Source organism: Panthera pardus, unplaced genomic scaffold, assembly GCF_024362965.1.
Source record: "Panthera pardus isolate Hobbes unplaced genomic scaffold, ASM2436296v1 HiC_scaffold_13, whole genome shotgun sequence".
Taxonomy (NCBI): domain Eukaryota; kingdom Metazoa; phylum Chordata; class Mammalia; order Carnivora; family Felidae; genus Panthera; species Panthera pardus.
In genome coordinates, this window is record NW_026526688.1 from 170,555,795 (window position 1) to 170,582,708 (window position 26,914).

General features: G+C 39.4%; 1 protein-coding gene across 8 annotated transcripts in view; it reads left to right on the plus strand.

Annotated features, from left to right (window-relative positions):
• The window catches only part of APBB2 (amyloid beta precursor protein binding family B member 2), a 388,585-nt gene that overhangs the window by 103,857 nt on the left and 257,814 nt on the right, over positions 1 to 26,914 (plus strand). For 7 of the 8 annotated variants that reach the window (XM_019413533.2, XM_019413479.2, XM_019413526.2 and 4 more), the window contains exon 3: positions 10,083 to 10,188. The exons of the other annotated variant lie outside the window; for it this stretch is intronic. The gene's annotated coding sequence lies outside the window, so the exon portion shown is untranslated. The remainder of the gene's footprint in view (positions 1 to 10,082; positions 10,189 to 26,914) is intronic. 8 annotated transcript variants of the gene reach the window in all.

A 26,914-nucleotide genomic window follows, 5' to 3' on the forward strand; every position in this document is an offset into this window, starting at 1 on the left:
ACTACTGTTAACATTCATAGAACCTCCATCTAAATTCAGTAATTACTGGGGCGCCTGGGTGGCTCAGTCGGTTAAGTGTCCGACTTCAGCTCAGGTCATGATCTCACGGTTGATGGGTTCAAGCCCCACATTGAGCTCTGTGCTGACAGCTCAGAGTCTGGATCCTGCTTTGGATTCTGTGTCTCCCTCTCTCTCTGCCCCTCCCCACTCATGCTCTGTCTCTGTCTCTCAAAAATAAATAAATGTTAAAAAAAATTTTTTTTAATTCAGTAATTATTGACATTCTTCCATGTGTACTTCATCTGTAGAAATTTTCTTATATTATCTTTTGCCGAGCCATTTAAAAATAAATTACAGACATCATGACATTTTCCCCAAAATGCTTTAGCATGCATCTCCAAGAAATAAGGAAGCTGCTTTATGTGAACACAATACCATTGTGACACCCAATAAAATTAACATTTGTCCCCAAATATCATTTAATGTCAGTCCATAGTCAGATTTCCCACATTTGTCCCCCAAGTCTTTTAGCATGAAAAAAAAATTTTTAAACCAGATTCCAAGTAAAAGACCATGTATTGCATTATTTTTCTTTTGATTATCATGCTTCTTAAGTGTCTTTAAATCTAAAATTCCAACTAAGACATTAAGACTTTTAGGCTTTGGAGCATTGAGATTATGGTGCTTTTCCCTACACCCACCCCATCTATCACCAGTGTAGTTCAAAATAAAAACAATACTGACTATCCATAAACAAATGTAAGTCCAGATAGATTTAGATTCTGGCCCCCCCCCCCCCCCCCATCAAGATGATGACTTTGATGTTAGTTTTAAAATCTCAAGTGGTCACATTTTTAAATAACTCAGCATATACCTCCTTGCCTTGAGTAGACCAGCACTAGACTCACAGAATTCAGTAGAGCTACAGTGATGTGTTGTTTTTGGTTGAGCCCAATGTCGAAACTTCACAGATGTGAAATGACATCCTTAAAATGGTTCTGTGTAGACACGCAGAAGTGATTTTTGGTTCCGTTGTATAGATAAGCCTTTGGGACACTCAGTTCCAGTCCCTGTGGATAATTTCACAGTGAGTTTCACAATATTTCTTGAAGGCAAAAGTTGTTTAGGACTGTGAGTGGGATTGTGGTACGAATACCTGACGCTTGTGGTGGGAAACTCTTACGTGTAAGCTGGAAGAGATTTGGAAAGTAGAGGATGCAGAGCCTCAGAAGTGTGCTACTTGAACCAGGGATGCCTGGTTCTGCCATGGGGCGCTTGGCCTCCTCCTTGGTCTTCGGCCACTCTGAGTCATAGACACCAGTGGCTGGGCAGGTGTCTGGAATTGCTGCAGGTATCGGGGTGGGTGTGAAAACGCCCACCTGCCAGGGCTGCAGCTTCTACGACTCCCACTGTGCAACCTGGCAACCACTGGAGCTCCTGTGAAGGAGAAGGAAGTGGGTATTGGGGAAAGTTTTCCTGCCAACGGGCCCCCTCTGATTGCTTTTTTCCTAATGACGTCTCCCTGTTACACTTTGGAAGTGGGGCTCCTCTGGGCCTCATTTCTTTCCACCTCACTTGCAGGTGCATGGATGGTGAGTGCTGCTTTAATTGATTGCGTTTAGCCTTGTAGTGGAAGCCAGCCCACCGTGCCTCTCCTGGGAGAACCTCATTTCCCCCTCTGTTTGGACTTTGATGCAGTTCCATTGACCCACTTGGAAGGGATTCAGTATGTAGTGCCTGCTTGTTTTTCCTTCTGTCCTTAATTTGGCTTGCCTTTTATTGTCTTCCAACTGAATGGATTCTTTCTTTTAAGGGAAAGGAACCTGAGAAAAACAATGCTTGTGGTGGTGACTGTTAAGGATAATTGCGGTGTTATGTTAATCTACGTGTTAAAACGAGTAGATAGGGAATTGCCAAATTCACCAACCTGTTTTCTCCCAAGTCTAGTCCTTTTAAGCATATTTGTTGCTGAAATGAAGATGTAGCCGTGCAGAGAAATGTCCAAATGTACAGTTTTTAAGTGCAATTGTATATATAGTATTGAAAATTTTATTTCCATCAGCAAGAATCATGGTAAAATTCGTAGAAATTATAGAAAAGTGGAAAGGAGAAGCCCAGAGATAACTAGCATTAACACTCTGAATCTTACGTCTCGCTATTTCAATCTGTTACATCTCTCTAAGTGGGCAGACTTTCACTACAACTGTCTAGAACCTTTTGCTACTCAGAAGTGTGGCCCGTGGATTTCAGCAGCATCAACATCGCTTGGGAGCTTGTTAGAAATGTGGAATCTTGGGCTCTACCCCAGACATACTGAATCGTAATTTGTTTTGAAATAATGTTACATATACGTTAAAATTTAGAAGCTCTAGAACGTAGTATATCCAGGGCAGCAAGCTGAGTGGATATGGCACAAAGAGCCAAGACCTGTGCTCTCCGTTCATCTTCATTTCCCCTTTGTCATGCTTTCCTAAAATAATTTCCTCCTCAGTATGTGATAAAGATAAAAATGAGGTCAATTTTTTTTTTTTTAGCAAGGCATAGCAACCCTGTTCAGAAACCCAACTGCCTCCTGCATAAACATTTCATTCAATGAACATTAAGTTCCTACTGTGTACCATGTGTACCCTCAGCCGTCACGGACCCTCAGTTAAGGTGTGCATTGCCACAGTAGGAGCATATAGAGAGCACGGAGGATTGAGTGGTTGGTTTTGCAGGGATAGAAGTCACAAAGAAAAATGCTCTCTGATCTGAGTCTTGAAATGTAAACCAGTGAACATGAGTTATGAGTATTGCTAGACTCTAGAGAGAGCACAGAAATGCTCTCTTCCTTCAAGGATCCCACGCTTGATTTAAGGCCATGGGGACAGTGTTTAAAGCTGTAACTAACAATAGGAAGCACCTAGGTATTAGGGTAGAGCTAGAAGACCTCTGAATGTCAGTGTTACAATTCTGTGACCTTGGACACATGGTCTCAACTCAACACCCATTTCTTCTGTAAAGTTGGGATAAAATAATATAAATTATTCCACAGACTTACAGTGATTTTTAAATGAGATAACATAGCAGAGCACTTACCTACAGTGCGTGTAGAATTGACACTGTATGACAAAGCAATTAAAAAAGCGCCAAGTGAGTGCAGGAGATAGAAATATTGAGGAAGAACAGAGGAAAGAGAGGCCGTTTCTGCCTGAAATATGAGACTGTGGCCAACGTGGCCTCGAGGGTGTGAACGAGGAAGAGTGGGTTTGAAGGATGGGCCATGGGAACCAAAGTGAAAGACGAAGCTGCAATTTGGAGACTGGCTCGACTAAGAAAAGGGGTCATAGAAACAAGGGATCAAGTTTGGTGGGGAGAATTCTGTTTCAAACCCATTAAACTTGAGGCAGCTGCTGAGAGCTATGGTTCTGGAATGCATGTTTGCTTCCCTGGACTGTTGCTCAGACACACCGTGTTCTGGGCTTGACCAGGGCTGGGATGACATCAGGTGCTCAGCCTTCCCTGCTTAGGGTGTTTGGTCAATAAGCTTGCAGAAGGACTCTCTCTGGCTCAGTGGAAATGGCCACGCCCACAGAGGGTTTCTCACCAGGATAGGAAACAAGGCACAATTTTTAAACCTTGAGACTTTCGTCTTCTTCAAAATGAGTGGAGGAGAACTGAACTTCTCTGTGGCTAATTTTTACCCTTTGTCATCCTCTTCCTTGAGTTTCTTTTTTCTTTTTCAATCTTCTTGCTCCCAACTAATGACCATTAGTTAATTGCTACAGAAGAGAAATGAATTGGAAGAAGTTTTTTTGAAAGACTAAATGCTGTAACACCAGTGGACTGTATTCCTGTCTGTGTCATTTTCCTTTCAGCCATGAACTCCTTTATGATCTCTCGTTGTACAGAATACAGATAGCCTACAAGTGATCATGGTTACTGGTTTTTATGCCTGCCATATAAAATGCTAACATTTTGCCAAATTTGCTTTATCTCTGTATTTGTGTCTGTCTGTCTGTCTATACATGCACGTACACACACATGCGCACACACACACTTTAAGTAATTTTTGCTGAGCAATAAATAAATAAGTAAATAAGTTTTGCTGAACCATTTGAGTTAGTTGTAGAGATCATGATCTTTTAGTTCTAAATACTTTAATAGGTACCTACCAAGCATAAGAATAGTCTTCCACATAACCCATTATACCATTATCACCAAGAAATATTATCTGATACATAGATAATATATGAGTACTTATTTAACTTTCCCCAGTTATTTCAATAAATAATGTCATTTATAACTATTCCTTTCCTCATCCAAGATTCATCAACAATCATTCATTGAATTTTATATCTTTAGTTTCCTTTCATCTAGAGCAGTCACCCTGTTTTTGTTTGTTTTTATCATTCATGGCACTGGTATCTTGGAAGATTTCAAGACAGTTGTCTTTTGGAACGTACCACAATCTGGATTTGATTGTTACTGTGTGACTAGATACAGATTAAGCATTTTGACAGAAATATGACGTAGTGATTATCATTTGACAAACAGTGACATTCAGTTGTCCTATAATTGATTATGCCAGCCATCACTTGGGTAAAGTGGTCTGCCAGAATTCTCTATTATGAAGACACCTTTTCCCATACTTAAATGATAAGTAATCTGTGGGTTGATACTCGGAGGCTGTGAGTATCCTGACCCACAAAACCCTTGCCCTAATGGTTTTAGCATCAATTAATGATCCTTGACTGAATCAATTACTGCCTGGGTAGTTGCAAAGTGGGATTTTCTGTTTCTGCTGTTTCTTTGGTGTTTTATTAGCTGGCATTCTTTGTAAAGAAGAGCTTCCTGCTATCCCTTATTTCATGAATTTCTATGAATTTATGGTTCCTTTTTTTATTCAGTGTGTTCTAACTCATCCATATCATTCTTTTTTGTTGTCGTTGTTGTTCAAACTGTGCCACATTTGGCCCTTTGAGACAGCTCCTGTGTCCTTTTGTCAGGCCTGTGTTAATATTTGAGCATCTCCTTGGTTTCTTGCATAGTAAGATGTTTTAGGCAATTTTGTACTTTCCTTGCCCCAGGGCTGGTCCCAGCTATTTCTGGAATGAACTAAGGTATTTAGAAGCGAAGATTTGGGTGCTCACGCTTTCTTTAAAAATGGATATTTTCTAGACAGAGTTAAACGTCAACAATCATTTGTTTAAGCTCTCCCATCCTCCAGCTTCTGCTAAAATATTCCCATGGAGCCACGGGTTGTTAACAAGTTGGAAGGAAAGAACCAGTTGAGAGGAGGAGGCCATCGAAAGTGAAGGTCTTTGGGCTTTGGACCAGAGGTGACACAGTGAGGCAAACAAGGAAGTGAGAATGTGCCAAAGACCAATTTAAATTACATTGGAATTCTGCCCAGGGAGTGACTAGAGAGCCCCAGGATATAATCCCTGCTTGTTTTCCAGGTAGACTCTGAAAATTGGTTGCCCTTTTTTAATATCCGATAATGCCAAGGGAGTGTGTTCCCCTGAGCTATACATGTGCTCATTCTTAGAGCGATTTAACAAATAGAGTTTCCATCCTGAGAGTTCCTAAGTGCTCTATATTTTCAGGGTCAGTGTGTGGTATGTGTGGATGGATGTATTTCAGCACGTCCTTTAAAAATGAAAATTTATCCTTTTCATTTTGAATCCTCACAACTGAATATAATATCTGACCTGCTGATTATAATATTTGGCTGCAAAAAATAATACCTGGTTGCAAATTGTTGAAGGTGCATATGTGCAGCATTTTAGGCGGCAACTTGTGAGAACTCAGAAGCCAAGAATTTCCGGTACTTTTCAAAGTAATCAGCATGCATTTGATAAAGTGATAGAGCCTCTGAGGGGTATCTTGAATTGACTGATTTTTTGGAACTCATAGTCCTCTGTGATCTCTTTTTATACATAATAGCAAAAGGAAAATGTTCTTTTGCCTTTTCTATTCTTAAAAACAAAACATGAAGCCAGTAGCATTTGTTTCCGTTTGATAGGGAACCTATGAAAATGCTTAAAAATACAAAAGCAAATTTGAAACATAAGGGTTTTGTTTTTGTTTGGTGTTCTTCAAAGTCTGCATGTTTGGAAGTGAAAAACAAAACAAAAATACAAAGACTACTACATGTATACTTTGTCCGGCAGGAATATGGTTATTATTCAAATGGGTACACTGAATATGATGGGTTATTCAAATGGGTACACTGAATACGACGGGTGCTTTGTTATTTTATGAAACAGAACCACACCCACACATCCACAACCACTGACTTTTCATTCTCTGTACGTTCTTGACAATGGAGCATCCTATTAAAGCAATTGCTCTAAATAGTGACTGGGTGGACAGTACACCAGGAAGGTTAAACTGAAAATGAAAAGGAACACATTATTTAAATGTGCTGCTAGCCAGGCATAGGTGAGTAAACTCAGGTGTGTTGTGGCCAGATTGTACCAAATTGTCCTCTGACCCCTGAGGACCCTCACCATTCAGTTGTTTTGTGATGTCAGTGTATGAGATCAAACTCCGTGCACTCAGGACTAAGGAGTCACCATTTTTTTTTTAATGTTTATTCATTTTTTGGTGGAGACAGAGTGTGAGCAGGGGAGGGGCAGAGAGTGAGGGAGACACAGAATCTGAAGCAGGCTCCAGGCTCTGAGCTGTCAGCACAGAGCCCGACGCAGGGCTCGAACTCACAGACCGTGAGATCGTGACCTGAGCTGAAGTCGGACGCTTAACCGACTGAGCCACCCAGGCGCCCCACCATTTTTGGCAAATGTACAGTTTTCAAAGTCAAGTTTCATTGTTATTGGGAAGATTTTAATATAGCTGAGTCCTTTTGGAAGTCATGAAGATTAATCTCTCTCTCTTCTTACTTTCTATTTAAAACTCCCCCAAGTGGAGCATTTATTCCTACACCCAAATCCATTGCCCCTTGTATTTCTTTAATCTTGATCTTGTTTGAAAGGAGCTTTATCCAGAACACAATTTCTTCATTCAGAATGAAATTTCTTTCAGACATTAAGATAGCTTGTATACAATTACATAATTAAAAATCTCCTTTCATCTGGATTTTACTAATCCATAATAGTTTTAGCCAGTCAAAGCAAATTATATTTTGGCCTCTGTAATGGATTTATATACTTTGAACGTCCCTGTTGGGACTGTGTGTGCCTTGAATTGTGAGATAGAAAATACTTTCAAGGGTACAGTCATGAGACTGGATCTGTTAATGCTTGTGAAGGAAGCTTCTGGTGTCTGTGTTCTTGGGCTGGCCTTATTGGCTGGATTCACATGTGAACTTACAGTGGTAATAAAAAGAGGTTTTTCCCATCAAATGCCTTAGTTCTATTTCTTTTAACTTTTTTTTTTAAGAAAAAATTTTTAAGTTTATTTAGGAAGAGAGAGTATGCACATGTATAGAGGGTGGATTGGGGGGGGGAGGGGAGAGAGAGAGAGAGAGAGAGAGAGAGAGAGAGAGAGAGAGAGAGAGAAATCCTAAGCAGGCTCTGCACTGTCCAAGCAAAGCCCAATGCAGGGATGGAACTCAGGAATCGTAAGACCATGACCTCAAGAGTCGGATACTTAACCAGTTGAACCACCCAGGTGCCCCCCTCGTTCTGTTTTTATATAGTATCTTGTTATTTGTAACTGTAAAAGTAGATGTGGTTATTGTGAAAAATTTGAGTACCACAAGAAAATGCAAAGAAACTAAAAAGTATTCTGTCCTAATATTATTATCTTTAATTAGCAGCTATACAAATGTTGACTTTTTTCCCTTCTTTTTTTCTAGCTTATAGATACTTTTAGACAAAGTTGGGGCTGTATTGTACATATTGTTTTATAGTCTGCATTTCCAATGAACACTGCTTAAAAACATTTTCCCATTTTATTAAATGTTTCACAGATTTAGAAAAAAACTGTTTACCCTTTGTTGGGTATTTATATTTTTACAGTTCCTTAAAATAATATTACTTGTCATAGAAAAACTTACTTGTACATACACATACATTTTTTGTATATCTTGGACTTTTTTAAGGATAAATTCAGAGTCTTTTTTCAATTGATTGGTTTCAAGGAATGAAAACTAATTCAGTTCAGTTTGTCATTTCCAGTAATTACAGGTAAGCCCTCTTGCCTGCAAGGATCTATCTTTATAACTCTATCATCTTGATCTGTCCTAAATGGTGTGGTAGCACCTTATTTATCTAACACCATTAGGGAACTTCTCATAAAGTTTTCATTTACCTTAAACGAAGTGTCTACACTTGAAAATTATAAACATAAATGAGAATCTTTCTAAAATTGTATTACATATATTGCTGTCCTCTTTAACATAATGAAAAAAATATGAAAATCACCATTTACCCCCTCTGGTTTAAATCACAAGCATCTTTATAAACATCAGTTATGGTATCCTGAGTTCTGCTAAAACAAGATACAGGTGTTTCTTAAAACCACCATGTTATGCAAAAGCCTACAGTAAAACACATTGCACTTATGGGAAAAATCAGGTCAGGGACACAACACTCAAAAACCTTTATCAGTGACACATTAAAATAATAAGATAGGAACTGAATAAGAATTATAGCACAACTTTACACATGTTAGGTGGCTAAGAAATAAATAAATAGTATAGCCAATTATGACACTTTACCTTGACAAAATCCTGATGTTTTCTTGCAGACTGAGGCCTTGGCATGGTTGCAGGTTGTGAGTTACTTGAAGTGGTGGAAGGAGGGTTACCTCAAATTGGAAGGGAAGTTGGGGCAACATGTGTGGATGACTGTGGCGCGTAACACACGGGCGGAAACTGGGATCGCTCGTTGATGTTAGAAGCATGGGCTTTGTGCATTCTGTGTATCTTTTTGCAACTGTGTTCTCCATGGATGCAATCTTACACTATTACCTAGGGTTTCCTGCAATGAAATCATGCATAAACAAATGTGAAATTCGAGTTATGCTCAAATTGTTCCCTAACATAGCCATCTTGGAATAAACACAAATGTTATAGCAGAACTGAGTGTACTGAGTAGTGACACAGTGATGTCTAGGGGATATTCCTCTTGTCTCTATCACTAATAGAATTAATACACGTAAAACGCTTACGAGAAGAATCTGGCATACGAGTGAACACTGTATAAGTGCTGGCAGTAACAATGGTAGTAATAATAATAATAATAAAAGAGGCCTATTGATGTTTGTGGGATTCTGTCTGCTTTTCACTTATGACTGCCTACTGTAGCAGTGCTTCCTTGCTCCGTCTAATTGACCTATTTCTCAATCTCTCGTGGCTTTTAAATGAGTTTATCGTGCTTAGAATTACATCTAGCATAAGGCCTAGAATGGGAGAACCTGGAGAGAGGGGTGCTGACTTTCAGTTATGGTTTCCCCACGGCATCTGTTTTACCTACCCAGACGTTTTAATCTTATGAGTTATTACCAATGTATTCATTTGTGAGATTGTTGGGAAGTAACTTATCTTTCAAATGGGATATGACCGTACAGAATTTTTGGATTTTCTGTTTGATGAGAAAAAAGTTCACACAACTCATTTTCTCATTCCCACCTGCAAAAGCGAAGTGTGCTTAAATGATTCCATGAGAAGGATGTTTACAAGTTGTTGACGATTTTCTTTAGGTTGTTGCTGTTCTTTTCTATTCACAGCCACTTCTGTGCTTGTGAGATGAGCTCATCTTTGGGAGGTGGAGCAGGGCAAGTGTGATGTCGGAAGACCTTCCCTCCCAAGTCACAGTATAATTAGAAGCCCAGATCCTCCCTCAGTTATTTTTTTATGACTCCCCGAGAAGGACATTTTTACCATGAATGATTGCCAAGAATACTTGCTGGATCCTCCTTTAGTGTCCTTAATAGGATGACAGATCAAAATACCATCTTGATTTAGGCCTTGTTAGTATTGTTCTGAAAGAAAAGTAGCTAACACAGCTTATCATTTAGATATTCCAGTGAAATCTGTATTGTAATTATGCAGAGAGACTCTGAATAGCATACGTATCTTGATTCTTAATTTCTAATCTTTGAATTTTAACTTTTTGTCTCTGCGCAATTTTTAGATATTTGGGCTGCTTGACCTCATTGCGTGATAGCTATGAATTAACAAGACTTTGTGGGAAAAGGGAACTTGCCTTTTGAGCTTTGTACCAAAGACCTGGGAAAAAAGTAAGTAATTTTCTAACTTGCTGTTTTAAAAAAATTCTTGTTATATGCCTCTCAGGAAGTTAACTGTGGGTCTGTGGCTTTTCAACTTTCTTTCTTGGCTTTGTAAGTTTTATATGCTCTTGCAGATTTGAAACATGGAAAGGGACTCAAGAGACCTTTGGAAAAAAAAAAAAAAAACTTCCAAGAGATTAGGATGACTTTCTGCATTTTGCCAAATCTTTTGGGTTTCATAAACTGAGTCCTCAAGGTTGCAATAAACCTTTTATCAGATGTGCAGTAGACAAATTAAACTTTAAAGGCAAAGCATTAGAATACTGCGTGCCAGAAAAGTGAGTCCTGTTTTCTGAGCTTCAAGTGTTTTAGACTTTTAGATAGGCTCTTTGGTTCAGAATTTTTAGAATAAGAATGAAATCCATTTGGTTCTTTTCTTGTCTAGAAAGGAAAACAAAATGTGTAATCACTTGTTTAAGACTTGGTCTCGGTGGAATTGACGTGCCTATCAGTTTTATTGTTTTCTAGCTTTCTGGAGGTACTCTAAGATATTCTAATTGAGACACTGTGTGAATGGTTTTGCTCTCTTTTAGACAAAATTGCTTGGGGCTCTAAAGTTCTGTTTTATTCCCTGATCTTTTTGAACAAGTAAAATGGGCCTTGAAGATAAAGTCAATCTGCTTTATTGTAGAATTTGTGTGGAAGTATGAATGGCCCATAAAATTGTAAGCAAAACAAAGCACATGCATGTACACACACACACACACACACACACACACACATCCTTTTTCCGGCATGTTCCAGAAACCATATCAACAATAGGAACCATTTGTCCATTTAAGTACTAGGTAGTGTCCTAAACTTTGTACGCCTTGTGTCTTATGGCTCCTCTGCATTTCTGACAGTACACATGAGCTAGTTAAAATGTGTCTAAAAAAAAAGGCAGAAAAGAACTCTCCTTTAGAAGTTCCATAGAAGTATTAATTATTGTTATATTGTATGCATTACAAATTTACTTATAATTAAACTGTGTATTATTATATAATAATTATAAGGTAAGGGTAATTAATTATGAAGCCTTTTTGGGGTTAAATAAGGTATTTGTACTGAAAAACTATTACGCACATGCACAGCACACACGCACCATGCATGTAACTTGCAAGAGCTGTCAGTATAAATTCACTGAAAGGAAGGACTTTGAGAATTTTCTCCAAAAACATTTTTTAATGTTACAGTGAAATATTGGCTGTAGTGAAATACTATTGTCCATGGCACTTAAAAAATGATAGCACTTTATTTATTTGAAAAAAAGTTTTTAAGTATTCATTTTATTAATTAAAAGGGGAGCCAGTGAAATGATAAAGCCAATTTAAGGAGCGTTTGAGCAACAGAGGCTTATATGACCCATTGTGAAGGCTTTTAAAAAGAATCTTAGAATAAGATGACTGGGTTAGATGCACAATTGGCTAATGTTTTACAGGGATATTAACTAACCTTTGGGGTTTTCTTTTCTTTTTTTTTTTTTTTTTTTTTTTTTTTTTTAAATTTTTTTAACGTTTATTTATTTTTGAGATAGAGACAGAGCATGAACGGGGGGAGGGTCAGAGAGAGAGGGAGACACAGAATCCGAAACAGGCTCCAGGCTCTGAGCTGTCAGCACAGAGCCCGACGCGGGGCTTGAACTCACGGACCGCGAGATCATGACCTGAGCCGAAGTCGGACGCTTAACCGACTGAGCCACACAGGCGCCCCTGGGGTTTTCTTTTCTATGGAACAGAGATCATTTGTATTGTATTGGTAATAGACAAGAATCATCTGTGTTATCAGCTTTCAGTAAATTAACATCTGCCTTTCCAAAATTGTAAAATATCTGAACCAATAGTAAATAGGAAGTCCAACAAAGGTACAGAGTCCTAGTGAATGAGTTAATCCTTGAACACACCTGCTGCTATACTGCACTAGCCCTGAAAACACATCCTATAATGCCTTTTGTCTATTTCTAAGTTTTTGGACAACGTGTGGATAAATATTCACGTTTTGGGGGAATTATTCTTTAAAAAAAGTTTGTTTTATGTTTATTTATTTTTCGAGAGAATGCGAATGAGGGAGGGGCAGAGAGACAGGGAGACACAGAATTGGAAGTAGGCTCCAGGCTCTGAGCTGTCCGCACAGAGCCCAGTGTGGGGCTCCAACTCACATGCTGCAAGACCATGACCTGAGCCAAAGTTGGACACTCAACCAACTGAGCCACCCAGGCTCCCCTTGCGGGGATTTATTCTTCATAGAAGTGTATATTATTACTAGCTAATAATAATAATAACAATTGCTAACCTTTACTGAGCACCAGCTGTGTCAGGCACATGCATTTTCTCATGGGCTTCATTTTGGTTGAATTTAATATTCACATATTAACCTTAACATAAAGGAAATCCTATGTGGTATACTTATTATTCCATCTTGGAAGGTATTTGAAAGAGGATTATGTTGGAAGTCACCAGCCAGTCCACAGAAGTGAAATGAAAAGGGCAAAAGATTAGTTCTCTGGGCTTCAGGATCCAGGTATTTGATGTTTAGATTGGAAATATAATTTACCCCCAGAAAGTAAGCTACTTAAACCACCTTTCAAATAATTTATCATCTCTTTAAAATTTAACCTAGTCTCTGGTGAGGTATTTTCCTTCTATTATACCACAATATTCCCTTTGTGCCATTGCTGTAAAAGGTGTATTTCCATTTTGTAGACGCAAGGCATCTATCTGTAGGACTTCTGATTCACACCAATACGCTAAAGATAGCCCGTGTTACCAGAGGGACCATGGCAAAAAGATCCCTGCTTATTAAACTGATGTCATAGGTGAATATTTCGATGCACAGAAGGCCATTCATAATTGACCTTTAGGTTAAAGAAAGAAAAGAAAAGAAGAAGGTTATAACGCATAAGTATGCTGTACATAAATCCAGGCCTGAAGAACTACTCACATGGAGGTCAAGGTTAAGGGAGAGGCAGAGCAAGGGAGAAGGAAGGAAATCTTTTCTGACAGTGACAAAAGTCATAGGAGAATGTTTTTGACGGTACTTTGAAAACTGTAAGGTGTACTTAAATGTATCAGTGGGGGGAGGCAAGCACAGTTTTGGGGCAAAATCTAGAACCTGGATTAACCTCCACACTTCTTTTCAGCATTTCTGTGGCCTCTACTTTTATTTTTTCTTTCTTGTATTTGTGATTAGAAAAGCATTTTATTTAGTTATTTAAGGTAGATTTCTGTTAACTTGGGTCTATCATGTTTATAAAGTATGGATGCACTTTTTGAAAAATTAGCCATGGGTTATTTTAAAAGAAGTAAAAAAAAAAAAAAAAAAGCTTCTAGTTTACTGTTCTATTTGATGCACATTATGTTTATTTTTATGCCAGTACTGAAAGAGGATTCTATTCTTCAAATTGTTTGGTATCCTGTCTTTTCCACCTACCAATAAGTAATGAATTCCCATGCTAATAAATATTTATCTACAATGTCATTTTTAGTGAAAGTACAACAATGGGATCTTAGCTTTTTGTTTAATTTGAGGCCATCCTGGCTTTCAGTTACAGAGTATAAATATGTGAAATATAATAGTGTAGGTTTTTCATCTGCAAACAGAAAGACTAGGATTCACCTTCTGTAATCTCTACAGTGTTTACTGTAACCAGACACGTTCTGGATAGGAGGCTCATGGGAGTAAATACGTGCTCAAAACTGTGTCACTGTCTGACAGGTACTGTGTATAACGTGTTGTGTCTTTGGTTCCTTTGTTATATGGCAAGAGTGCAGGTGACATATTCCTCCCACTCTGCTGTCTTCATCAATATTTCTGTGCCTAAGGAAGGTTTCTACCTACATATTTCTCTCTCCCAAGAAACTCTAAATATCTCAGATGAGGTGGCGATGGGTACAAAAGGAGCATTTCATAGACTGTAGACTAGGATTTATTGGGGTAAATTGCAATCCAAAATAATTGGAGACACAATGTTTTATAGACCTTTGCATGCTTTCTCAGTTGTAAGTTCATATATTAAATCAACATTTCTTGAGCAACTACTATGTGCCAGCCACTGTACTAGGAGCTCATTACTCAGAGATGAATGAGTTATACCCTTGCTTTTAAGGAATGTAATCTGCGTTTCAAATTCAGATTCAAATAAACATTTATTCAGCCTGTACCATGTGACAAGCAGTGGGGTGGAACTTAGATGAGGTGTTTGATTACTAAAATTCAGTAATGATATTTATCGACCCATTCCCTCCCAAATAAGTCTGTAAATAGAAACTTCTAATCTTTAAGTTTTTTTCTCCTATTATATTTTCTTGAACTTTTGGTATCTGCTACTACTTGTTAGGTTAAATAAACAAATTGGAAAAAAAGGGTAAACAAATAAGAAGCATTTAGTTGATAAACTTTGAGCAATGATTTTAAAAACATATACTTTTTTTATATTTGAAAACCTGTAGACATATAATGTGGTCTTAATTTTTCCTACTAGAGAAGATCTTAGCTCACATGATACAATTAAGTGTATTGAGATTTTATGCATTCTGCCCTTAGAGTGGCTCTACTGTCTGAACCAGTGTGGAAGACATAACATTAGGGCATTTGATTTTCACAGTAATTCTTGGGGTAGGAATTATTGAAATTTAGGTGGGCAGGGCGGGGCGGGGTGGGGGAAGTAACTTGTCCACATTTCACTCAGCTAGAAAATGTTTGAGGTAGGATTCCAACTCTGGCCCATCCAATTCAAAGCCCGTGTAGTATCCTCCTGACTCCCACAAACTGGTGGAGAATGTACACTCACAAATGCCTTGGGTGCACTGAGAAAGGAACAATTGGGAAATGTCTTTATTGCATGCAAGAGCTGGCAGTGGAATAAGTCTTGCCGGCTGAGTTAGAAGATAGGGAGGAAGGGGAGGAGTCGTTGGAGCTAGTTGTAGGAAAAGCACGTGCCAAAGTGCAGACGAATGGAAGCTCATGGCGTGTTCAGAGAGTAGCAAGAACACCACCGCGGCTGGGGTATTGGACGTGGTGGAGAGCACAGTTGGCTGTGAGATTGAAGAGACTTGGTACCAGAGGAGGGCCGCATGGGTACCACGCTGGAGACTTGGGGTTTCTAAGCAATATATAGCCATAAAAATTTTATTTATTTATTTTTAAAATATAATTTATTGTCAAATGGGCTAACATACAGTGTGTAATATGTGCTCTTGTTCTCTGTATTTAAGAGTCTCTTATGGTTTGCCTCCCTCCCTCTCTGCTTGTAACTATTTTTTCCCCTTCCCTTCCCCCAGGGTCTTCTCATAAACATTTTGAAGTAGAAGAAATTTCATAATTAGATGGGACTTTTACAAAAGATCACTTGGGTGGCAGCGAGGCATATACACCGAAAAAGAGAAGACTGGAGACCCAGGGTTGCCATGTGAGGTCATGCAGATTGTTTACTGCATAAGGGCAACGTGTGTGCGGTGGGTGGTGGGGACTGATAATCATCCGCCACTTTACTTACTCAACTGTGTGCTCTTGGGTCTGGGACTGCTTAGAGAAGGCACCTTTTAAAATTTGCATAATAAAGTGCTCTACTTGCTTTTTAATTGCTTATAAAATAATAGGAGAGATTAGGCAAAGAAATAACCATGTACCCTAAAGCCTAGGAGTCTGGAGGTAGACATGGTGGTCTTTTTACTAACTGTATGACATTGGGCACATTCCCCATTCTCAAGGTCTATCCCCTCATCTTTATTTATTTATTAAATTTTTTTTTAATGTTTATTTATTTTTGAAAGAGACAGAGACAGAATGCGAGTGGGTTAGGGGCAGAGAGAGAGAAGCACAGAATCTGAAGCAGGCTCCAGGCTCCAAGCTGTCAGCACAGAGCCCAACGTGGGGCTCGAACCCATGAGCTGTGAGATCATGACCTTGAGCTGAAGTCAGACGCTCAACAGACTGAGCCACCCAGGCGACCCTATCCCCTCATCTTTAAAGGAGAGTTGATAATAGGATCTGGCAGGGCTTTGGACAGACCAGGTAAGGGGCATTGGTAAGAGAAAGAACCAGACACAGAAGATGGAGAAATAGTGGGTCAGAGACTGGAACCCATTGCTAGCAATTAACCCCGAGAGTGTGGCGGGACATGTAGTAAGGGTTTCTTAGGTTTTATTTTCCTTAATCCTTTAACAGTTCTTTTTTGTTTTGTTTTGTTTTAAGATTTCTTCAAAGATTTATTTATTTATTTAGACAGCAAGCAGGGGAGGGGCAGAGAGAGGGAGAGAGAGAGAATCCCAAGCAGGCTCCACACTATAAGCCCAGAGCCAGATGTGGAGCTCGAACCCACAAATGGTGAGCTCATGACCTGAGCTGAAATCAAGAGTTGGACACTTAACCAACTGAGCTACCCCCCCCCCCCCCGCCATATCACTTCAAAGAGGGAGATGCTATTATCCTATTATTTAAAGATTTTGAAAGGCTCAGGGAGGTTAAATAACTTGTCTAATTCCACACAGCTAGAGAGTGGTATAGATAAGACTCAAACCTGGGTCTCTGTGACTCTCATGTTTATGCTCTTAATGACTGTGCTGTGCTTAGAAGTGATCTTTTCTGTATGTTGAACTCCCTTAATACCCTACCTGAGTCCCTCTGATAACATATTCTGATTTTATCCTTTTGAATTGGGTCATAGTTATTTACATACTATTGTGTTTAATTTACTAGATGGGAAGATTCTGAGGACTGGGATCCAGTCTCATTCACTTTTTGTCTTTGTCTTTCATAACTCTTTGCTTAATAAAATATATGTTGATAAGATGAATAACCTCTTATGGTTTTTCTGTCTCCTAAAATTCAATAATTTTTTTATTGTATATGTAAAACTTCAGTTGCAGTTATGGTTAAGTAGAATGTACAAAGGAGTCATTGGATTTTAATTTGACATCTAGATTGATTGCTAAAGTTTCAGGCAATTCCTAATTGCCATTTTTCTCTGAGAAATAATTTGTGATTTGCCATCAAACACTGAGGCCAAGACTAAAATGTACTTATGGCGAGTCCGTTTTGGAAGCTTAAATCTGTGCCTGCTGCTTCACTGCCGGGGCAGGTATAACCACTCAAATGTCTTAAATGATATTTATGAGTCCATAAAAAATGTTACACTGTCATTCATGCAGGTAGGGACCTCAGTTTGCAAAAACTCATGAAACCCTTGTGCTGATAGTCACTCTTGTTTGGTCCTGGACTGACTCAGATTTAGACAATAAATAGAAGTGTTTTCCTAGTTCAGAGCAGATGAGCAGAGGCCCCGGGGTCAGACCACCTATGTTCGCATCCTGTTTTCTTGGTTTCTGAACTCCATGGTTCTTGGCGAGCAAGTGTCTATAAATGAAGATGGCTAAGAAACAAGGCTGTGGTAATTGGTTCATGTGCCTGGTTCATTGGGAATTTAGTGGGGAAAAAAAATGTACATTTGGATGAGAGCCACTTTTGCTCAGATACTCTTTAAAGGCCAAAATTGTAAGCTTATGGGCTGGAATTTGACACTTCAGTGTTACAGCCCATGTGTAGCCCAGGATGACCCTTTGCTGTTTTTAAACCAGAGTTCACGTTCTTGTAACTACTACATTTGCTTTTGTGAACTCTAAGGAGGGATTTTAGGCTTTGCTTCATGCTCTGTATGCCCTAGGAGAGTAGGAAATTATGGCTTTTTTAAAAAAAGAAAATGTTATTTGAGATCAGCATTGCCTCGGGACTTTGAAAAACTCTGGAGTTTCTTTCATCTTCCAGGGGAGTAGCATAAGTGAGCTGGGAAAAAGGAAACCAAACCCTAGGGAAGTTTCATAGCTCGCTTCTGCCACCGTTACTGGAAAAGAGGAAGGAAAGGTCTGTAAATAGCTCTCATGGCCTCAGTAGGCTAGAAGTTCAGGTGTGCTGGAAATAGAGCACAAGGGACCTTCTTATTCCCAGCGGCCACTGTTGAGCCTGAGGGGAAGTGAAATAGCGGCAGAACGGGTCTCAAAACATTGCTGTGCAGCAAAAACAAGCGTGTGCCTGTCTGTCACAGAGTTGGTTTTCTTCCATAAATGCGAAGTTGCACAAAGACTCGTGATGTTATTCTCCTTTGAGGTTTTATATTTGAGATCGCTGGAAAAGCAAGCAAGTTGGATAAAAATACCCTTCAGATCCAATCTTGTTCTTGTGGTTTTTGACTGCTTTGTTTTGCACTTTAAAATAAGGGCAGGGGCGCCTGGTGGCTCAGTTGGTTAAGCATCCAACTTTGGCTCAGGTCATGATCTCACAGCTCATGAGTTCGAGCCCCATGCCAGGCTGTGTTCTGACAGCTCAGCCTGGAGCCTGCTTCGGATTCTGTGTCTCACTCTCTCTCTGTCCCTCCCCTGCTCGTTCTCCCCCCCTCTCAAATAAATAAACATTAAAAAAAAAAAAAAAAGAGTAGGGGCTGGCTCAGTCAGTTAAGTGACCGACTCTTGATTTCAGCTCAGGTCATGATCTCACGGTTCGTGAGTTCAAGCCCCACATTGGGCTCTGTGCTGATGGTATGAAGCCAAAAAAAAAAGAGTAAGGGCACACTTCGCCTGGACATTCTTGACGAGGAGAAGCATGAGTTATCAATAAATGCTGAATTTAAAAACCATTTCCTGGGTTACCTTCCCCCAGTGTATGACTCCTGCAATAGAGCTTCAGCCTGCCATAAGCTGGTAAGCCCTTAATACTTGGATACTTTGGTAGGGAAAATAAAGTTGGATCATATACCTTTCCCTTTTACTTGTGAACTAATTGTTGTTTTCCTGCATTTAAAAGCAGATGTTAAACTCCTCCTTTGATGTTCAACAGCAGACAGACTTCAGTTGTGTGTTATAGCTCTTGATGCATATCTGTTGTTTGAATGAAGCTCAGCTTCAGCAAATTAGATTTTGATGGTTACATTTTGATCTGGAGCCACAGAATGGAATGGCAATGTATGCTTTCATTCAATACACATTTCTTGGGTTCTGGCTGGACCCTTTATGTAACTCATTTTTCAAATCTCACAGATTCCACAAAGAACTTGCAAACTGGATGGTGCTATCTCTATTTAATAGATAAGAAAAATAAGGTATCTAGAATGATTAGTATTATTTTAGACATAAGAAAAATAAAGCATAGAGAATGATTAGAAACCTTGCTCAGGGTTACATTGCTATTCAGTGGCTGGGAATCTGATCTGGGGATTTGGGTTGATCTCAAAGCTGTTACTCTAATGGGGCTGCCATTTAAGAGGAGATAATCAATGGAGCAAAAATGGTAAGGAGTTGGAATCAGGAAAAAAGTAGTTAACCATGAGCCCCGCATTCCTTCATTTACTCCATAGATATTTATCGAGTGCCTGTTTTGTGCCGCAAACTCTACAAGTTGCTGGAAAGTCACTAGCAGGCAAGACATCATGAGTCCATCACCAGTTTTATGGCGGAAATAGGGATGCAAGTGCGTCTTGGCTGAGGGAGCTTTTGTAAATTTTTTTAAGATGTAGACATTTTGACACCTAATGAAAATAGTTTATTATTCTTTTACATCAGTGCATATACTAAATTATCTACAAATGAACAGGGAGGTGGCTTTGCTAGACTACTTTGGAATTCTACTCCCCGCTTGAGCTGCTTAGGATATGCAGAAACAGAGGTTGGGGTGAAACTGTATTGAGTTTTAAACAAAGTGTTGCAGGGGCGCCTGGGTGGCTCAGTCGGTTAGGCGGCCGACTTCGGCTCAGGTCATGATCTCGCGGTCCGTGAGTTCGAGCCCCGCGTCGGGCTCTGTGCTGACAGCTCAGAGCCTGGAGCCTGTTTCAGATTCTGTGTCTCCCTCTCTCTGACCCTCCCCCGTTCATGCTCTGTCTCTCTCTGTCTCAAAAATAAACAAACGTTAAAAAAAAAAATTTAAAAAAATAAACAAAGTGTTGCAAACAAAAATTTGGACAGTTACCTGGCAAGGACTGTATCTAATTCAGCTTTGAATTCATTTTATGTAGGAGGTCCTTAGCACAATACCTCATATGTAGCAAATACCCAGTAACTCTGGTTGATTGGCTCAGGGATGGAAAATAAAATAGGGAGAAGAGGGGACAGGAGTCTCCGAGGAAGGGGCATAAGTTAAGGTAATATCAAGGAGGAGTGTGATGGCAATAAAATAAACCAAGAAATAAGCAAGGAGAGCACATGGCATGTGACGGACTTAAGCCACATATACAAACTGTTTTAATCAAGGTGGGAGGAACTATGCTTAGGGAATCTGGAAATGCCATTGGGTGTGGGTGCTTGAGAAAGACTTCTCTTGATCTTACTTGGTGCTCTGACCTTCTTTTCACGTAAGCCCTCTAGGCCCCTTTCCTGCCATGGTCTTGATTTCAGTTTTTAAGACTTTAGGTTTTTAAGTATGGTGTTTGGTTCTTTAGCAAGTTGGGTGGCCATATGTGTCCGTTTGCTGGGACTGTCCTGAATCTGCCTGTTTCCTGTTGTTGTTTCGATAATGCCCCCCTTCACTGTCATGTGTTCTGGCTTGGATGAGAAATTAAATGGCCACCCAGCTGAGGGACTTTGGTGACATTCTGTGTCTTTAAACAGAAATCTTACAGCCTTGGGGTGCCTGGGTGGCTCAGTCACTTGAGTGTCTGACTCTTGATCTCGGTCATGATCTTATGGTTAATGAGTTCAAGTCCCACCTTGGGCTCTGTGCTGACAGTGCAGAGCCTGCTCGGGATTCATTCTCTCCCTCCCTCTCTCTGCCTCTCCTCTGCTTACATGCACTCTCACTCCCAAAATAAATAAATAAACTTAAAAAAAAATTCTCTCTTAAAAAAGGAAATCTTACAGCCTTCAGACTACTTTGATGAATTCAACTAATGTAGATGTAGTACCAGTAAAATTACATGTTAGATTAGTGTCTGATCTCTTATAATAAGTAGAAAGACTGATGAGTGGTAACTGAAGAGAATCAGATGTTGAGCAAAATAACCTGATTTTGACAAAATGAACTTTCATTCCAACTAATGGCTGGTGTAGCCATATGAGAAAGGGCATTTAAAGGTTATTACAATGATGGGTCGTGTTTAGGGAATCTGGCCTCATTCGAGAAAATCTTGTCATCATCGGTAGTTTTGATTTAGCATCTCACTGTTTCCACAGCAGTGGTAATTTCATTCAGATGCATTTTCATTTGCTCTCTAAGTAGAAAGTAAAAGAAATCATTTCTTAGAACAGAGGATTTGTCAGAGGTTTAAAGAAATGGCTGGAGGGAAAATAGTAAAATTCATATTCTTCCCCTTAAATTTACCGTTAAATTGTGTCTTTTGTTGAAAATGGTGGTAATATTTTAATCAAATGAGACATTTACGTAGGGACTCCCAAGGCTTTAATAGAATGTATTTTGAGGTTTTTCTCTTGATAAATAGGATTAAATTGGTTTTATAGTTCATATACTTGGCTCTGAAGAAACAGACTAACATATTGCCATACAGATATATGTAAAAGCTTGAGGTATTCAGGTAATTCTTGACGATGATTGTGGTATGAGAGTTTGATGGAGGATTAAAATCATGTTATGGCCAGCCTCTTTTCCCTATTAATATTTTATGAGACGGTGGTACATTTGCCTTCAAGTCCCATAGTTTCTTGTTCCCTGCAACGTTATCTTTTGTAGGAGGGTAACTTTCCAGAGTAGAGGGATTGTATCTCTAGAATTCTAAAACTCAGTTGTTTTAGAATTAAATTCTGACTCTGCCACTGGCTATCTGTGGGTGAACTCTTTCTCTGAGCCTCAATTTTCTAGCCTATAAAATGGGACTAATGATTATTGCTTAGGGTTTATTAATAGGATGTTTATTCATTCCTGCATCTGGGGCAAACTGTAAGCATCTAACACAAAAATAGTTTTCTTCCAGGCTGAGGAATCAATAGCAGACACTGAGGTTGGAGACACAGGTGTTATTGTTGGAAGGGTGAGACTCAAACTAGTTAACACCCAGTGTCCTGCCAGTCAGAATGGATGTTGACTGTAAACATTCTGGATGGTCATTAGAGTGCTCAGCCATTGAATTATTAGTATGTGTGGTTGGTACTGAGAAACCCATGTTTAATCTGTGATGATTTGCAAGGAAACACATTCTGTCTCCTAGTTACAAATTAATGCCCCCTCTTCTGAGCTCCCCTGATCAAGAAAGGATACCATCTTCGTTTGACTGGTGAGCCTAGCGTTCATGCCTCGGATTCCTGTCTTAAAGCTTCCTATGTTCTTTGAGGGCCTTGCTGATCATTGCTGCCAGCACTGTGCTAGCTCTGCCTTCCTGTTTTCCGCTCCACCCCTAGTCTGGAAACGTGCCTTTAATTACCTACGTACAGCAGACAAAAGTTGAATTTATGACTTTTTTTAATGTCTATTTTTTTTTTTAATTTTTTTTATAACATTTATTTATTTTTGAGACAGAGAGAGACAGAGCATGAACGGGGGAGGGTCAGAGGGAGGGAGACACAGAATCTGAAACAGGCTCCAGGCTCTGAGCTGTCAGCACAGAGCCCGACGCGGGGCTCGAACTCACAGCCCTCATGGACCGCGAGATCATGACCTGAGCTGAAGTCGGCCGCCCAACCGACTGAGCCACCCAGGCGCCCCTTAATGTCTGTTTTTGAGAGAGAAACACACACGCGCGCACACACACACAGAGTGTGAGTAGGGGAGGGGCAGAGAGAGAGGGAGACGCAGAATCCGAAGCAGGCTCCAGGCTCTGAGCTGTCAGCACAGTGGCTGACGTAGGGCTCCAACTCACAAACCGTGAGATCGTGACCTGAGCCAAAGTCAGATGCTTAACCGACTGAGCCACCCAGGCGCCCCTGAATTTACGACTTTTAACAAAACCCAGAGAGTCCCATGAAATTGGCTACCAGATATGGCAGGCCTAAATACAGCCTTACCAGGCCTTCTACAAGGCTCTCTGTCTGTAGAGACCACCACTTCTCATTCCCAGAAATGACTGTCAGCACATCTGAATGTAGCGTCTGGGCATCAAAGAGATTGAGGCCTTAGAAGAGGCAGGGTTTCCGTTTTCCTTCTGTCAAGTCTTTCCGTGCTCATTCCCATTTCTTATCTCAGGCTCTGCCCTTTCCCAGGATAATTGATGTTGGGAAGTCTCCCTTGCATAGGGCAGACCTAACCCCTTTCCCTAGGGATGGGCTGGTGACATCCAGCTATCAAAAAGTCCAGTATCATTTGGAAGCTTCCATATAATCCTAGGAGGTTCCTTTTCCTGGAGTTGGGGTGAGGTGGTTTACATATACTGATGCAGTTAAGAGTCATCAAGAAATTGTTTTGTGATTACCTCACATGTTTTAGAATGTGAGACATTGACATTGTTAAAGACAAGAGATAACGAGTGTTGGTAGGGATGTGTGGAGAAAAGGGGTCCTTGTGCACTGTTGGTGGGAATGTAAATTAATGTACATTAATTTACAATGTAATTAATAGTGGTGTAGCCACTATGGAAAACAGTATGGAGGTTCCTTTAAAAATTAAAAATAGAACTACCATATGATTAAGCAGCTCCATTTGTGGGTATGTATTTGAAGGAAATGAAATCACTATCTAGAAGAGATATCTGCACCCCCATGTTCATTGATTGTGTTATTTACAATAGCCAAGACATAGAAGCAGCCTAAGTGTCCATTAGTGACTGAATGGATAAAGAAACCATGGTGTGTCTACGATGGAATATTACCCAACCATAAAAAAAGAAGGAAATTCTGCCATTTACAACAGTGGACCTTGATGGCCAAGTAAGTCAGGGAGAGAAAGACAAATACCATATGATATTACTTATATATGGAATCCAGAAAAACACCTCCAAACTTATAGAAACAGAGATACGGTGGTTGCCTGAGGTTGCCATAGGTTAGGGAGGTGGGGGAAATGGGTGCAGGTAATCAAAAGGTACCAACTTTCAATTACAAGATAAGTAAGTTCTAGGGGTGTAATGTACAGTTTGGTGACTATACTTAACAATACTTGTTGTCTGTTTGAAAGTTGGTAAGAGAGTAGATCTTAAAAGTTCTCATCACAAGGAAAAAATTTGTAACTGTGTGGTGGCTGGATTTGTAACTTACTGTGGTGACCATTTTTTGATACATACGTATATCAAACCATTATGTTGTATACCTTGGACTAGGACAATGTCATATGTCAATACTGTCTCAATAAAACTGGGAAACAATTGTTTTGCATAGAAACCTTTTCTGCCAACAGACTAAGGTGGTTCTTCAGGAATTTCATTAGGGAAGATGGAGAAACCCTGGCAATCTGGGTTCTAGTCTTGGTTTCGCCATCTGCTAGTTATTATATGACTTTGAGGTACATATAGGGAGCTCTTCCTTGGGTACTCATTTTCTTATCCATAAAATGGTTCATATGTACTGTGATTTTTAACTGTCAACCTGAAATTCTGTTAATGTATAATAACTCCTAAAAGTACACAGTGCAAATATTTGAACGGATTCAGCCTGTCAGTATCTGATGATAGTGGTTACCATTCTTAACACCACTCTGGTTTGTGACTCTGGCTGTTTTGTGGAGACCCAGGCATCTGTTGCTAGAGAAGGCTCTTCCTCCCATCACTTGATATTATACTATCCTGTTGGTATGTTTTTCAAGTGCAGTGACAGACTTCTTTTCTGATAGGACGACGTACAAAGTCTCCTCTGTGATCGCCTCATGTGAAAAGTCATGAATTTGGTCCCTTGTCAGCCTGAATATTGGTGATGATGCCACTCTGTTTTATTTTATTTTATTTTTTTCATTTTAAAACAAGTACTTTATTTTTTTTCAAAATTTTTATTTAAATTCCAGTTATTTAACATACAGTGTAATATTAGTTTCAAGTGTAGAATTTAGTGATTCATCACTTACATACAACACCCAGTGCTCATCACAAGAAGTGCCCTCCTTAATACCCATCACCTATTTAACCCATTCCTCCCACCTTCCCTCTAGTAACCCGATGCCACTCTATTTTAATACAATTTTTTTTTAATGTTTCTTTAGTATTGAGAGACAGAGAGAGACAGAGCATGAGCAGGGGAGGAGCAGAGAGAGGCAGAGACACAGAATCTGAAGCAGGCTCCAGGCTCTGAGCTGTCAGCACAGAGCCCGATGCAGGGCTTGAACTCACAAACCACGAGATCATGACCTTAACCAAAGTCGGATGCTTAACTGACTGAGCCACCAGGTGCCCCGATGCCATTCTATTTTAAGTGTTGGATCCTCTCTGGATCTGAATAGTAGCTTCCAATGTGTGATGTTCAAAATATTACTTCATAGTTTAATTATAAGTGTTTGTTGGTAACTTGTAGTGATTCACCCTTTAAGTTTATTACAAGAGAGAATATGTACTGATTTTTCTATTTCTGCAAAAGTGTCATTGGAGTTTTGATAAGGATTGCATTGAATCTGTATTACTTTGGGTAGTAGTGATATCTTGACAGTTTTAAATCTAATAATCTATGAACACAGGATGTCCTATTTATTTGACTCTAATTTCTTTCAGACTACATTTTGTAGTTCTCAGTGTTTACATCTTTTGCCTTGGTTAAGTTTATTTCTAAATACTTTATTCCTTTTGATGCTATTATAAATAGAATTGTCTTAATTTCCATTTTGGATTGCCCACTGTTAGTGTATAGAAACACAAATGATGTTTGTGTGTTGATTTTATACCTTGCGACTTTGCTGAATTCATTTATTAGTTTGAACTGTTTTTTGTAGAATCTTTAGGCTATTCTGCATCTGTGATGGGTTTTCATGTCATCTGCAAGTGGAGATATTTTTATTGATTTCTTTACAATGGATGCTTTTTATTTCTTTTTCTTGCCTAATTGCTCTGGTTAGGACTGAGAATACTATGTTGGACAGAAGTGGCAAAAGTGGGCATCCTTGTGATCCTAAAGGAAAATCTTTCAGCTTTCCACCATTAAAACGTTTTTTATTTGTGTTGGATTTTAATTTTCCTCTGTTGTAGGCCTTCATATTTGTCATTTTTAATAGCTCCATAATCTATTGAGTGGTTGACCATCATAGAACAGCACTTTACCTACTTACTGAAAATTCAGAATGTTATTTTTCCTATAATGAATAATGCTTCAATGAATACCTCTAACATACTTTTTGATTATTAATTTTTCACCATTTTCTTAATGAAATGTAACTTTGTAGAAGCCTCCTGAACTATTTTGTGGTCAAGAATCAGTCTGACTTCAGCTCAGGTCATGATCTCAACAGTTTGTGGGTTCAAGCCCTGCATCGGGCTCTGTGCTGACAGCTCAGAGCCTGGAGCTTGCTTCGGATTCTGTGTCTCCCTCTTTCTCTCCCACTCTCCTGCCCATGCTCTTTCTCTCAAAAATAAATAAACGTTTATAAAATTTTTTTTTAAAAAAGAAGAACCAATCTTTGTATTCCGATAAATTACCAAATAAACAGCTACTCTTATAACACCATTCATTCATTCATTCATTCATTCATTGATTCAGCATCAACAATATAATGGATTATCATGTGTTCAGTAGTTGCCAAGACTAAGCATTAAAAGTTCAGTAGGACACCTCTCTGACCTGTAATATCTCATAGTCTAGTGGGAGACTCAGACTGGTCAAAAATAAATACTGCAATATGATGAGCGATGTTGGCAAGATGT